General features: G+C 40.4%; 1 protein-coding gene across 1 annotated transcript in view; it reads right to left on the reverse strand.

Annotated features, from left to right (window-relative positions):
• LOC110519864 (receptor-type tyrosine-protein phosphatase delta-like) overlaps positions 1 to 14446 on the reverse strand; it is a 279764-nt gene that overhangs the window by 182157 nt on the left and 83161 nt on the right. The window lies entirely within an intron of this gene.

Genomic DNA, 14446 nt, shown 5'->3' on the forward strand with positions numbered 1-14446 from the left:
TATGGTTAAGTAGAGATCCTTTGCTATGGTTAAGTAGAGATCTATTCCCTTTGCTATGGTTAAGTAGAGATCCTTTGCTATGGTTAAGTAGAGATCTCTTCCCTTTGCTATGGTTAAGTAGAGATCTATTCTCTTTGCTATGGTTAAGTAGAGATCCTTTGCTATGGTTAAGTAGAGATCTCTTCCCTTTGCTATGGTTAAGTAGAGATCCTTTGCTATGGTTAAGTAGAGATCTATTCCCTTTGCTATGGTTAAGTAGAGATCTCTTCCCTTTGCTATGGTTAAGTAGAGATCCTTTGCTATGGTTAAGTAGAGATCTATTCCCTTTGCTATGGTTAAGTAGAGATCCTTTGCTATGGTTAAGTAGAGATCATTTGCTATGGTTAAGTAGAGATCTATTCCCTTTGCTATGGTTAAGTAGAGATCCTTTGCTATGGTTAAGTAGAGATCATTTGCTATGGTTAAGTAGAGATCTATTCCCTTTGCTATGGTTAAGTAGAGATCTCTTCCCTTTGCTATGGTTAAGTAGAGATCTATTCCCTTTGCTATGGTTAAGTAGAGATCTATTCCCTTTGCTATGGTTAAGTAGAGATCTATTCCCTTTGCTATGGTTAAGTAGAGATCTCTTCCCTCTGCTATGGTTAAGTAGAGATCTATTCCCTTTGCTATGGTTAAGTAGAGATCTATTCCCTTTGCTATGGTTAAGTAGAGATCTATTCCCTTTGCTATGGTTAAGTAGAGATCTATTCCCTTTGCTATGGTTAAGTAGAGATCCTTTGCTATGGTTAAGTAGAGATCTATTCCCTTTGCTATGGTTAAGTAGAGATCTCTTCCCTTTGCTATGGTTAAGTAGAGATCTATTCCCTTTGCTATGGTTAAGTAGAGATCCTTTGCTATGGTTAAGTAGAGATCTCTTCCCTTTGCTATGGTTAAGTAGAGATCTATTCCCTTTGCTATGGTTAAGTAGAGATCTATTCTCTTTGCTATGGTTAAGTAGAGATCTATTCCCTTTGCTATGGTTAAGTAGAGATCTATTCTCTTTGCTATGGTTAAGTAGATATCCTTTGCTATGGTTAAGTAGAGATCTATTCTCTTTGCTATGGTTAAGTAGAGATCCTTTGCTATGGTTAAGTAGAGATCTATTCCCTTTGCTATGGTTAAGTAGAGATCTATTCTTTTTGCTATGGTTAAGTAGAGATCCTTTGCTATGGTTAAGTAGAGATCTATTCCCTTTGCTATGGTTAAGTAGAGATCTATTCTCTTTGCTATGGTTAAGTAGAGATCTATTCCCTTTGCTATGGTTAAGTAGAGATCTATTCTCTTTGCTATGGTTAAGTAGAGATCCTTTGCTATGGTTAAGTAGAGATCTATTCCCTTTGCTATGGTTAAGTAGAGATCTATTCCCTTTGCTATGGTTAAGTAGAGATCCTTTGCTATGGTTAAGTAGAGATCTATTCCCTTTGCTATGGTTAAGTAGAGATCCTTTGCTATGGTTAAGTAGAGATCTATTCCCTTTGCTATGGTTAAGTAGAGATCTCTTCCCTCTGCTATGGTTAAGTAGAGATCTATTCCCTTTGCTATGGTTAAGTAGAGATCCTTTGCTATGGTTAAGTAGAGATCTCTTCCCTTTGCTATGGTTAAGTAGAGATCTATTCCCTTTGCTATGGTTAAGTAGAGATCTATTCTCTTTGCTATGGTTAAGTAGAGATCTATTCCCTTTGCTATGGTTAAGTAGAGATCTATTCTCTTTGCTATGGTTAAGTAGATATCCTTTGCTATGGTTAAGTAGAGATCTATTCTCTTTGCTATGGTTAAGTAGAGATCCTTTGCTATGGTTAAGTAGAGATCTATTCCCTTTGCTATGGTTAAGTAGAGATCTATTCTTTTTGCTATGGTTAAGTAGAGATCCTTTGCTATGGTTAAGTAGAGATCTATTCCCTTTGCTATGGTTAAGTAGAGATCTATTCTCTTTGCTATGGTTAAGTAGAGATCTATTCCCTTTGCTATGGTTAAGTAGAGATCTATTCTCTTTGCTATGGTTAAGTAGAGATCCTTTGCTATGGTTAAGTAGAGATCTATTCCCTTTGCTATGGTTAAGTAGAGATCTATTCCCTTTGCTATGGTTAAGTAGAGATCTCTTCCCTTTGCTATGGTTAAGTAGAGATCTATTCCCTTTGCTATGGTTAAGTAGAGATCCTTTGCTATGGTTAAGTAGAGATCTATTCCCTTTGCTATGGTTAAGTAGAGATCTATTCCCTTTGCTATGGTTAAGTAGAGATCCTTTGCTATGGTTAAGTAGAGATCTATTCCCTTTGCTATGGTTAAGTAGAGATCTATTCTCTTTGCTATGGTTAAGTAGAGATCTATTCCCTTTGCTATGGTTAAGTAGAGATCTATTCTCTTTGCTATGGTTAAGTAGAGATCCTTTGCTATGGTTAAGTAGAGATCTATTCCCTTTGCTATGGTTAAGTAGAGATCTATTCCCTTTGCTATGGTTAAGTAGAGATCTCTTCCCTTTGCTATGGTTAAGTAGAGATCTATTCCCTTTGCTATGGTTAAGTAGAGATCCTTTGCTATGGTTAAGTAGAGATCTATTCCCTTTGCTATGGTTAAGTAGAGATCCTTTGCTATGGTTAAGTAGAGATCTATTCCCTTTGCTATGGTTAAGTAGAGATCTCTTCCCTCTGCTATGGTTAAGTAGAGATCTATTCCCTTTGCTATGGTTAAGTAGAGATCCTTTGCTATGGTTAAGTAGAGATCTCTTCCCTTTGCTATGGTTAAGTAGAGATCTATTCCCTTTGCTATGGTTAAGTAGAGATCTATTCTCTTTGCTATGGTTAAGTAGAGATCTATTCCCTTTGCTATGGTTAAGTAGAGATCTATTCTCTTTGCTATGGTTAAGTAGATATCCTTTGCTATGGTTAAGTAGAGATCTATTCTCTTTGCTATGGTTAAGTAGAGATCCTTTGCTATGGTTAAGTAGAGATCTATTCCCTTTGCTATGGTTAAGTAGAGATCTATTCTTTTTGCTATGGTTAAGTAGAGATCCTTTGCTATGGTTAAGTAGAGATCTATTCCCTTTGCTATGGTTAAGTAGAGATCTATTCTCTTTGCTATGGTTAAGTAGAGATCTATTCCCTTTGCTATGGTTAAGTAGAGATCTATTCTCTTTGCTATGGTTAAGTAGAGATCCTTTGCTATGGTTAAGTAGAGATCTATTCCCTTTGCTATGGTTAAGTAGAGATCTATTCCCTTTGCTATGGTTAAGTAGAGATCTCTTCCCTTTGCTATGGTTAAGTAGAGATCTATTCCCTTTGCTATGGTTAAGTAGAGATCCTTTGCTATGGTTAAGTAGAGATCTATTCCCTTTGCTATGGTTAAGTAGAGATCTATTCCCTTTGCTATGGTTAAGTAGAGATCCTTTGCTATGGTTAAGTAGAGATCTATTCCCTTTGCTATGGTTAAGTAGAGATCTCTTCCCTCTGCTATGGTTAAGTAGAGCTGGTGCACCACTATGGCATGTGAAAGCCTGTCAGATTAAATGAAGTGCCCTTTGATATAGACCACATAGAAAATTCAATAAATATTTGTAATGTGAATAAATCTAAAGTGGCATGTGCCTCTGTGCACCGTCTGTGACTTTCAAGGAAGATTTGAACCCACTTAAAACCCCCGTCAAAAAAATGTCTCCCAAGTTATCCACCATCGTTGTAAAGCCCTACTTATCGTGTTACTTTGACGAAAAGTCATTTCGGAAGATGATGAGATTAGTGATTTTCATTTTATGAAGGTCAACCCTGTTTACTGAACTCTCCTTTTTAATATGATGAAAATATTCCTTTTAAAATATATATTTTTTTAATACATTTTTTACATCTAATAGTCAAATCAAAGCGTAATTGCAGATGAGCTGGTTCTCGTCTCTTTGACTGTTTTCTGGTGTTTCTGGTGTTTTGTGGTGGAAAACTGAGAGAATAACAAGTCAACCCTGTTACCCATAGATAGACAGGCTAGAATAACAAGTCAACCCTGTTACCTATAGATAGACAGGCTAGAATAACAAGTCAACCCTGTTACCCATAGATAGACAGGCTAGAATAACACATCAACCCTGTTACCTATAGACAGACAGGCTAGAATAACAAGTCAACCCTGTTACCCATAGACAGACAGGCTAGAATAACAAGTCAACCCTGTTACCCATAGACAGACAGGCTAGAATAACAAGTCAACCCTGTTACACCATATATAGACAGGCTAGAATAACAAGTCAACCCTGTTACCCATAGATAGACAGGCTAGAATAACAAGTCAACCCTGTTACCTATAGATAGACAGGCCAGAATAACAAGTCAACCATGTTACCCATAGACAGACAGGCTAGAATAACAAGTCAACCCTGTTACCCATAGATAGACAGGCTAGAATAACAAGTCAACCCTGTTACACCATAGATAGACAGGCTAGAATAACAAGTCAACCCTGTTACCCATAGATAGGCAGGCTAGAATAACACATCAACCCTGTTACCTATAGACAGACAGGCTAGAATAACAAGTCAACCCTGTTACCCATAGACAGACAGGCTAGAATAACAAGTCAACCCTGTTACCTATAGATAGACAGGCTAGAATAACAAGTCAACCCTGTTACCCATAGATAGACAGGCTAGAATAACAAGTCAACCCTGTTACCCATAGATAGACAGGCTAGAATAACAAGTCAACCCTGTTACACCATAGACAGACAGGCTAGAATAACAAGTCAACCCTGTTACCCATAGACAGACAGGCTAGAATAACAAGTCAACCCTGTTACCCATAGACAGACAGGCTAGAATAACAAGTCAACCCTGTTACACCATAGATAGACAGGCTAGAATAACAAGTCAACCCTGTTACCCATAGATAGACAGGCTAGAATAACAAGTCAACCCTGTTACCTATAGATAGACAGGCCAGAATAACAAGTCAACCATGTTACCCATAGACAGACAGGCTAGAATAACAAGTCAACCCTGTTACCCATAGATAGACAGGCTAGAATAACAAGTCAACCCTGTTACACCATAGATAGACAGGCTAGAATAACAAGTCAACCCTGTTACCCATAGACAGACAGGCTAGAATAACAAGTCAACCCTGTTACCTATAGATAGACAGGCTAGAATAACAAGTCAACCCTGTTACCCATAGATAGACAGGCTAGAATAACAAGTCAACCCTGTTACCCATAGATAGACAGGCTAGAATAACAAGTCAACCCTGTTACACCATAGACAGACAGGCTAGAATAACAAGTCAACCCTGTTACCCATAGACAGACAGGCCAGAATAACAAGTCAACCCTGTTACCCATAGACAGACAGGCTAGAATAACAAGTCAACCCTGTTACACCATAGATAGACAGGCTAGAATAACAAGTCAACCCTGTTACCCATAGATAGACAGGCTAGAATAACAAGTCAACCCTGTTACCTATAGATAGACAGGCCAGAATAACAAGTCAACCATGTTACCCATAGACAGACAGGCTAGAATAACAAGTCAACCCTGTTACCCATAGATAGACAGGCTAGAATAACAAGTCAACCCTGTTACACCATAGATAGACAGGCTAGAATAACAAGTCAACCCTGTTACCCATAGACAGACAGGCTAGAATAACAAGTCAACCCTGTTACCTATAGATAGACAGGCTAGAATAACAAGTCAACCCTGTTACCCATAGATAGACAGGCTAGAATAACAAGTCAACCCTGTTACACCATAGATAGACAGGCTAGAATAACACATCAACCCTGTTACCCATAGATAGACAGGCTAGAATAACAAGTCAACCCTGTTACCCATAGATAGACAGGCTAGAATAACAAGTCAACCCTGTTACCCATAGACAGACAGGCTAGAATAACACATCAACCCTGTTACCCATAGACAGACAGGCTAGATTAACAAGTCAACCCTGTTACTCATAGACAGACAGGCTAGAATAACAAGTCAACCCTGTTACCCATAGACAGACAGGCTAGAATAACAAGTCAACCCTGTTACTCATAGACAGGCTAGAATAACAAGTCAACCCTGTTACTCATAGACAGGCTAGAATAACAAGTCAACCCTGTTACTCATAGATAGACAGGCTAGAATAACAAGTCAACCCTGATACTCATAGACAGGCTAGAATAACAAGTCAACCCTGTTACTCATAGATAGACAGGCTAGAATAACAAGTCAACCCTGTTACCTATAGACAGACAGGCTAGAATAACAAGTCAACCCTGTTACTCATAGACAGACAGGCTAGAATAACAAGTCAACCCTGTTACTCATAGACAGACAGGCTAGAATAACAAGTCAACCCTGTTACTCATAGATAGACAGGCTAGAATAACACAACAACCCTGTTACCTATAGACAGACAGGCTAGAATAACAAGTCAACCCTGTTACCTATAGACAGACAGGCTAGAATAACATCAACCCTGTTACCTATAGACAGACAGGCTAGAATAACAAGTCAACCCTGTTACCTATAGACAGACAGGCTAGAATAACAAGTCAACCCTGTTACTCATAGACAGACAGGCTAGAATAACAAGTCAACCCTGTTACCCATAGACAGACAGGCTAGAATAACAAGTCAACCCTGTTACCTATAGACAGACAGGCTAGAATAACACATCAACCCTGTTACCTATAGACAGACAGGCTAGAATAACACATCAACCCTGTTACCTATAGACAGACAGGCTAGAATAACAAGTCAACCCTGTTATCCATAGACAGACAGGCTAGAATAACACATCAACCCTGTTACCTATAGACAGACAGGCTAGAATAACAAGTCAACCCTGTTACCTATAGACAGACAGGCTAGAATAACAAGTCAACCCTGTTATCTATAGACAGACAGGCTAGAATAACACATCAACCCTGTTACTCATAGACAGACAGGCTAGAATAACAAGTCAACCCTGTTACCCATAGACAGACAGGCTAGAATAACAAGTCAACCCTGTTACCCATAGACAGACAGGCTAGAATAACAAGTCAACCCTGCTACTCATAGACCGACAGGCTAGAATAACAAGTCAACCCTGTTACCCATAGACAGACAGGCTAGAATAACAAGTCAACCCTGTTACTCATAGACAGACAGGCTAGAATAACAAGTCAACCCTGTTACTCATAGACAGACAGGCTAGAATAACAAGTCAACCCTGTTACCCATAGACAGACAGGCTAGAATAACAAGTCAACCCTGTTACCTATAGACAGACAGGCTAGAATAACACATCAACCCTGTTACTCATAGACAGACAGGCTAGATTAACAAGTCAACCCTGTTACTCATAGACAGACAGGCTAGAATAACAAGTCAACCCTGTTACCCATAAACAGACAGGCTAGAATAACGAGTCAACCCTGTTACTCATAGACAGGCTAGAATAACAAGTCAACCCTGTTACTCATAGACAGGCTAGAATAACAAGTCAACCCTGTTACTCATAGATAGACAGGCTAGAATAACAAGTCAACCCTGATACTCATAGACAGGCTAGAATAACAAGTCAACCCTGTTACTCATAGATAGACAGGCTAGAATAACAAGTCAACCCTGTTACCTATAGACAGACAGGCTAGAATAACAAGTCAACCCTGTTACTCATAGACAGACAGGCTAGAATAACAAGTCAACCCTGTTACTCATAGACAGACAGGCTAGAATAACAAGTCAACCCTGTTACTCATAGATAGACAGGCTAGAATAACACAACAACCCTGTTACCTATAGACAGACAGGCTAGAATAACAAGTCAACCCTGTTACCTATAGACAGACAGGCTAGAATAACACATCAACCCTGTTACCTATAGACAGACAGGCTAGAATAACAAGTCAACCCTGTTACCTATAGACAGACAGGCTAGAATAACAAGTCAACCCTGTTACTCATAGACAGACAGGCTAGAATAACAAGTCAACCCTGTTACCCATAGACAGACAGGCTAGAATAACAAGTCAACCCTGTTACCTATAGACAGACAGGCTAGAATAACACATCAACCCTGTTACTCATAGATAGACAGGCTAGAATAACACAACAGCCCTGTTACTCATAGATAGACAGGCTAGAATAACAAGTCAACCCTGTTACCTATAGACAGACAGGCTAGAATAACACATCAACCCTGTTACCTATAGACAGACAGGCTAGAATAACACATCAACCCTGTTACCTATAGACAGACAGGCTAGAATAACAAGTCAACCCTGTTATCCATAGACAGACAGGCTAGAATAACACATCAACCCTGTTACCTATAGACAGACAGGCTAGAATAACAAGTCAACCCTGTTACCTATAGACAGACAGGCTAGAATAACAAGTCAACCCTGTTATCTATAGACAGACAGGCTAGAATAACACATCAACCCTGTTACTCATAGACAGACAGGCTAGATTAACAAGTCAACCCTGTTACCTATAGACAGACAGGCTAGAATAACAAGTCAACCCTGTTATCTATAGACAGACAGGCTAGAATAACACATCAACCCTGTTACTCATAGACAGACAGGCTAGAATAACACATCAACCCTGTTACCTATAGACAGACAGGCTAGAATAACAAGTCAACCCTGTTACCTATAGACAGACAGGCTAGAATAACAAGTCAACCCTGTTATCTATAGACAGACAGGCTAGAATAACACATCAACCCTGTTACTCATAGACAGACAGGCTAGAATAACAAGTCAACCCTGTTACCCATAGACAGACAGGCTAGATGAACAAGTCAACCCTGTTACCTATAGACAGACAGGCTAGAATAACAAGTCAACCCTGTTACTCATAGACAGACAGGCTAGATTAACAAGTCAACCCTGTTATCCATAGATAGACAGGCTAGAATAACAAGTCAACCCTGTTACCCATATACAGACAGGCTAGAATAACACATCAACCCTGTTACTCATAGACAGACAGGCTAGAATAACAAGTCAACCCTGTTACCCATAGACAGACAGGCTAGAATAACAAGTCAACCCTGTTACCTATAGATAGACAGGCTAGAATAACAAGTCAACCCTGTTACCCATAGATAGACAGGCTAGAATAACAAGTCAACCCTGTTACCCATAGATAGACAGGCTAGAATAACAAGTCAACCCTGTTACACCATAGACAGACAGGCTAGAATAACAAGTCAACCCTGTTACCCATAGACAGACAGGCTAGAATAACAAGTCAACCCTGTTACCCATAGACAGACAGGCTAGAATAACAAGTCAACCCTGTTACACCATAGATAGACAGGCTAGAATAACAAGTCAACCCTGTTACCCATAGATAGACAGGCTAGAATAACAAGTCAACCCTGTTACCTATAGATAGACAGGCCAGAATAACAAGTCAACCATGTTACCCATAGACAGACAGGCTAGAATAACAAGTCAACCCTGTTACCCATAGATAGACAGGCTAGAATAACAAGTCAACCCTGTTACACCATAGATAGACAGGCTAGAATAACAAGTCAACCCTGTTACCCATAGACAGACAGGCTAGAATAACAAGTCAACCCTGTTACCCATAGACAGACAGGCTAGAATAACAAGTCAACCCTGTTACCCATAGATAGACAGGCTAGAATAACAAGTCAACCCTGTTACCCATAGATAGACAGGCTAGAATAACAAGTCAACCCTGTTACACCATAGACAGACAGGCTAGAATAACAAGTCAACCCTGTTACCCATAGACAGACAGGCTAGAATAACAAGTCAACCCTGTTACCCATAGACAGACAGGCTAGAATAACAAGTCAACCCTGTTACACCATAGATAGACAGGCTAGAATAACAAGTCAACCCTGTTACCCATAGATAGACAGGCTAGAATAACAAGTCAACCCTGTTACCTATAGATAGACAGGCCAGAATAACAAGTCAACCATGTTACCCATAGACAGACAGGCTAGAATAACAAGTCAACCCTGTTACCCATAGATAGACAGGCTAGAATAACAAGTCAACCCTGTTACACCATAGATAGACAGGCTAGAATAACAAGTCAACCCTGTTACCCATAGACAGACAGGCTAGAATAACAAGTCAACCCTGTTACCTATAGATAGACAGGCTAGAATAACAAGTCAACCCTGTTACCCATAGATAGACAGGCTAGAATAACAAGTCAACCCTGTTACACCATAGATAGACAGGCTAGAATAACACATCAACCCTGTTACCCATAGATAGACAGGCTAGAATAACAAGTCAACCCTGTTACCCATAGATAGACAGGCTAGAATAACAAGTCAACCCTGTTACCCATAGACAGACAGGCTAGAATAACACATCAACCCTGTTACCCATAGACAGACAGGCTAGATTAACAAGTCAACCATGTTACTCATAGACAGACAGGCTAGAATAACAAGTCAACCCTGTTACCCATAGACAGACAGGCTAGAATAACAAGTCAACCCTGTTACTCATAGACAGGCTAGAATAACAAGTCAACCCTGTTACTCATAGACAGGCTAGAATAACAAGTCAACCCTGTTACTCATAGATAGACAGGCTAGAATAACAAGTCAACCCTGATACTCATAGACAGGCTAGAATAACAAGTCAACCCTGTTACTCATAGATAGACAGGCTAGAATAACAAGTCAACCCTGTTACCTATAGACAGACAGGCTAGAATAACAAGTCAACCCTGTTACTCATAGACAGACAGGCTAGAATAACAAGTCAACCCTGTTACTCATAGACAGACAGGCTAGAATAACAAGTCAACCCTGTTACTCATAGATAGACAGGCTAGAATAACACAACAACCCTGTTACCTATAGACAGACAGGCTAGAATAACAAGTCAACCCTGTTACCTATAGACAGACAGGCTAGAATAACACATCAACCCTGTTACCTATAGACAGACAGGCTAGAATAACAAGTCAACCCTGTTACCTATAGACAGACAGGCTAGAATAACAAGTCAACCCTGTTACTCATAGACAGACAGGCTAGAATAACAAGTCAACCCTGTTACCCATAGACAGACAGGCTAGAATAACAAGTCAACCCTGTTACCTATAGACAGACAGGCTAGAATAACACATCAACCCTGTTACCTATAGACAGACAGGCTAGAATAACACATCAACCCTGTTACCTATAGACAGACAGGCTAGAATAACAAGTCAACCCTGTTATCCATAGACAGACAGGCTAGAATAACACATCAACCCTGTTACCTATAGACAGACAGGCTAGAATAACAAGTCAACCCTGTTACCTATAGACAGACAGGCTAGAATAACAAGTCAACCCTGTTATCTATAGACAGACAGGCTAGAATAACACATCAACCCTGTTACTCATAGACAGACAGGCTAGAATAACAAGTCAACCCTGTTACCCATAGACAGACAGGCTAGAATAACAAGTCAACCCTGTTACCCATAGACAGACAGGCTAGAATAACAAGTCAACCCTGCTACTCATAGACAGACAGGCTAGAATAACAAGTCAACCCTGTTACCCATAGACAGACAGGCTAGAATAACAAGTCAACCCTGTTACTCATAGACAGACAGGCTAGAATAACAAGTCAACCCTGTTACTCATAGACAGACAGGCTAGAATAACAAGTCAACCCTGTTACCCATAGACAGACAGGCTAGAATAACAAGTCAACCCTGTTACCTATAGACAGACAGGCTAGAATAACACATCAACCCTGTTACTCATAGACAGACAGGCTAGATTAACAAGTCAACCCTGTTACTCATAGACAGACAGGCTAGAATAACAAGTCAACCCTGTTACCCATAGACAGACAGGCTAGAATAACGAGTCAACCCTGTTACTCATAGACAGGCTAGAATAACAAGTCAACCCTGTTACTCATAGACAGGCTAGAATAACAAGTCAACCCTGTTACTCATAGATAGACAGGCTAGAATAACAAGTCAACCCTGATACTCATAGACAGGCTAGAATAACAAGTCAACCCTGTTACTCATAGATAGACAGGCTAGAATAACAAGTCAACCCTGTTACCTATAGACAGACAGGCTAGAATAACAAGTCAACCCTGTTACTCATAGACAGACAGGCTAGAATAACAAGTCAACCCTGTTACTCATAGACAGACAGGCTAGAATAACAAGTCAACCCTGTTACTCATAGATAGACAGGCTAGAATAACACAACAACCCTGTTACCTATAGACAGACAGGCTAGAATAACAAGTCAACCCTGTTACCTATAGACAGACAGGCTAGAATAACACATCAACCCTGTTACCTATAGACAGACAGGCTAGAATAACAAGTCAACCCTGTTACCTATAGACAGACAGGCTAGAATAACAAGTCAACCCTGTTACTCATAGACAGACAGGCTAGAATAACAAGTCAACCCTGTTACCCATAGACAGACAGGCTAGAATAACAAGTCAACCCTGTTACCTATAGACAGACAGGCTAGAATAACACATCAACCCTGTTACTCATAGATAGACAGGCTAGAATAACACAACAGCCCTGTTACTCATAGATAGACAGGCTAGAATAACAAGTCAACCCTGTTACCTATAGACAGACAGGCTAGAATAACACATCAACCCTGTTACCTATAGACAGACAGGCTAGAATAACACATCAACCCTGTTACCCATAGACAGACAGGCTAGAATAACAAGTCAACCCTGTTATCCATAGACAGACAGGCTAGAATAACACATCAACCCTGTTACCTATAGACAGACAGGCTAGAATAACAAGTCAACCCTGTTACCTATAGACAGACAGGCTAGAATAACAAGTCAACCCTGTTATCTATAGACAGACAGGCTAGAATAACACATCAACCCTGTTACTCATAGACAGACAGGCTAGATTAACAAGTCAACCCTGTTACCTATAGACAGACAGGCTAGAATAACAAGTCAACCCTGTTATCTATAGACAGACAGGCTAGAATAACACATCAACCCTGTTACTCATAGACAGACAGGCTAGAATAACACATCAACCCTGTTACCTATAGACAGACAGGCTAGAATAACAAGTCAACCCTGTTACCTATAGACAGACAGGCTAGAATAACAAGTCAACCCTGTTATCTATAGACAGACAGGCTAGAATAACACATCAACCCTGTTACTCATAGACAGACAGGCTAGAATAACAAGTCAACCCTGTTACCCATAGACAGACAGGCTAGATGAACAAGTCAACCCTGTTACCTATAGACAGACAGGCTAGAATAACAAGTCAACCCTGTTACTCATAGACAGACAGGCTAGATTAACAAGTCAACCCTGTTATCCATAGATAGACAGGCTAGAATAACAAGTCAACCCTGTTACCCATATACAGACAGGCTAGAATAACACATCAACCCTGTTACTCATAGACAGACAGGCTAGAATAACAAGTCAACCCTGTTACCCATAGACAGACAGGCTAGAATAACACATCAACCCTGTTATCCATAGATAGACAGGCTAGAATAACAAGTCAACCCTGTTACACCATAGATAGACAGGCTAGAATAACAAGTCAACCCTGTTATCCATAGACAGACAGGCTAGAATAACAAGTCAACCCTGTTACACCATAGATAGACAGGCTAGAATAACAAGTCAACCCTGTTACCCATAGATAGACAGGCTAGAATAACAAGTCAACTCAATAGGTATTGGGATCTAGTATTTAACCTTTTGTGAAGTTTAGTCTCTCTCTCTTTCTCTCTCTCTCTCTCTCTCTCTCTCTCTCTCTCAAAAGATCAACATAGTTGGTGGATGTGACAACCTCCACCTTGTCAGTGATTTCTCCATGGAGCTTAGAAGCTAATGTCCGGCAATTCAATTCTATGCATTTTTCCATAGTTAATGCTGTGTTCTTTTGCTCAAACATAATAACAAAATCAATACTGTTAAATTCATTGTTTTGGGAATTCTCTCTCTCTCCTTTCCTCTCCTTCTCACTCCTCCCTTCCTCTCATTCTCTCTCCTCCCTTCCCCTCCTCCCTTCCTCTCCTTCCCTCTCTCTTAGCCCTGGTCTCTCTCTCTCTCTCCTCCCTTCCTCTCCTCCCTCTCTCTTAGTCCTGGTGTCTCTCTCGCTCTCTCTCTCCTCCATTTCTCTCCTTCCCTCTCTCTTAGCCCTGGTCTCTCTCTCCTCCCTTCCCCTCCTCCCTCTCTCTTAGCCCTGGTCTCTCTCTCACTCTCTCTCTCCTCCCTTCCTCTCCTTCCCTCTCCCTCTTTCACTCTTACTTTGACCTGTGACCTCCATCATTAGAAGAGAGATAGAGAGAGACAGGGAGAGAGAGAGAGACAGAGAGAGAGAGAGAGAGACAGGGAGAGAGAGAGAGACAGGGGAGAGAGAGAGACAGGGAGAGAGAGTGAAAGAGAGAGGGAGAGAG

This window comes from Oncorhynchus mykiss, unplaced genomic scaffold (assembly GCF_013265735.2).
Source record: "Oncorhynchus mykiss isolate Arlee unplaced genomic scaffold, USDA_OmykA_1.1 un_scaffold_182, whole genome shotgun sequence".
Lineage (NCBI taxonomy): Eukaryota > Metazoa > Chordata > Actinopteri > Salmoniformes > Salmonidae > Oncorhynchus > Oncorhynchus mykiss.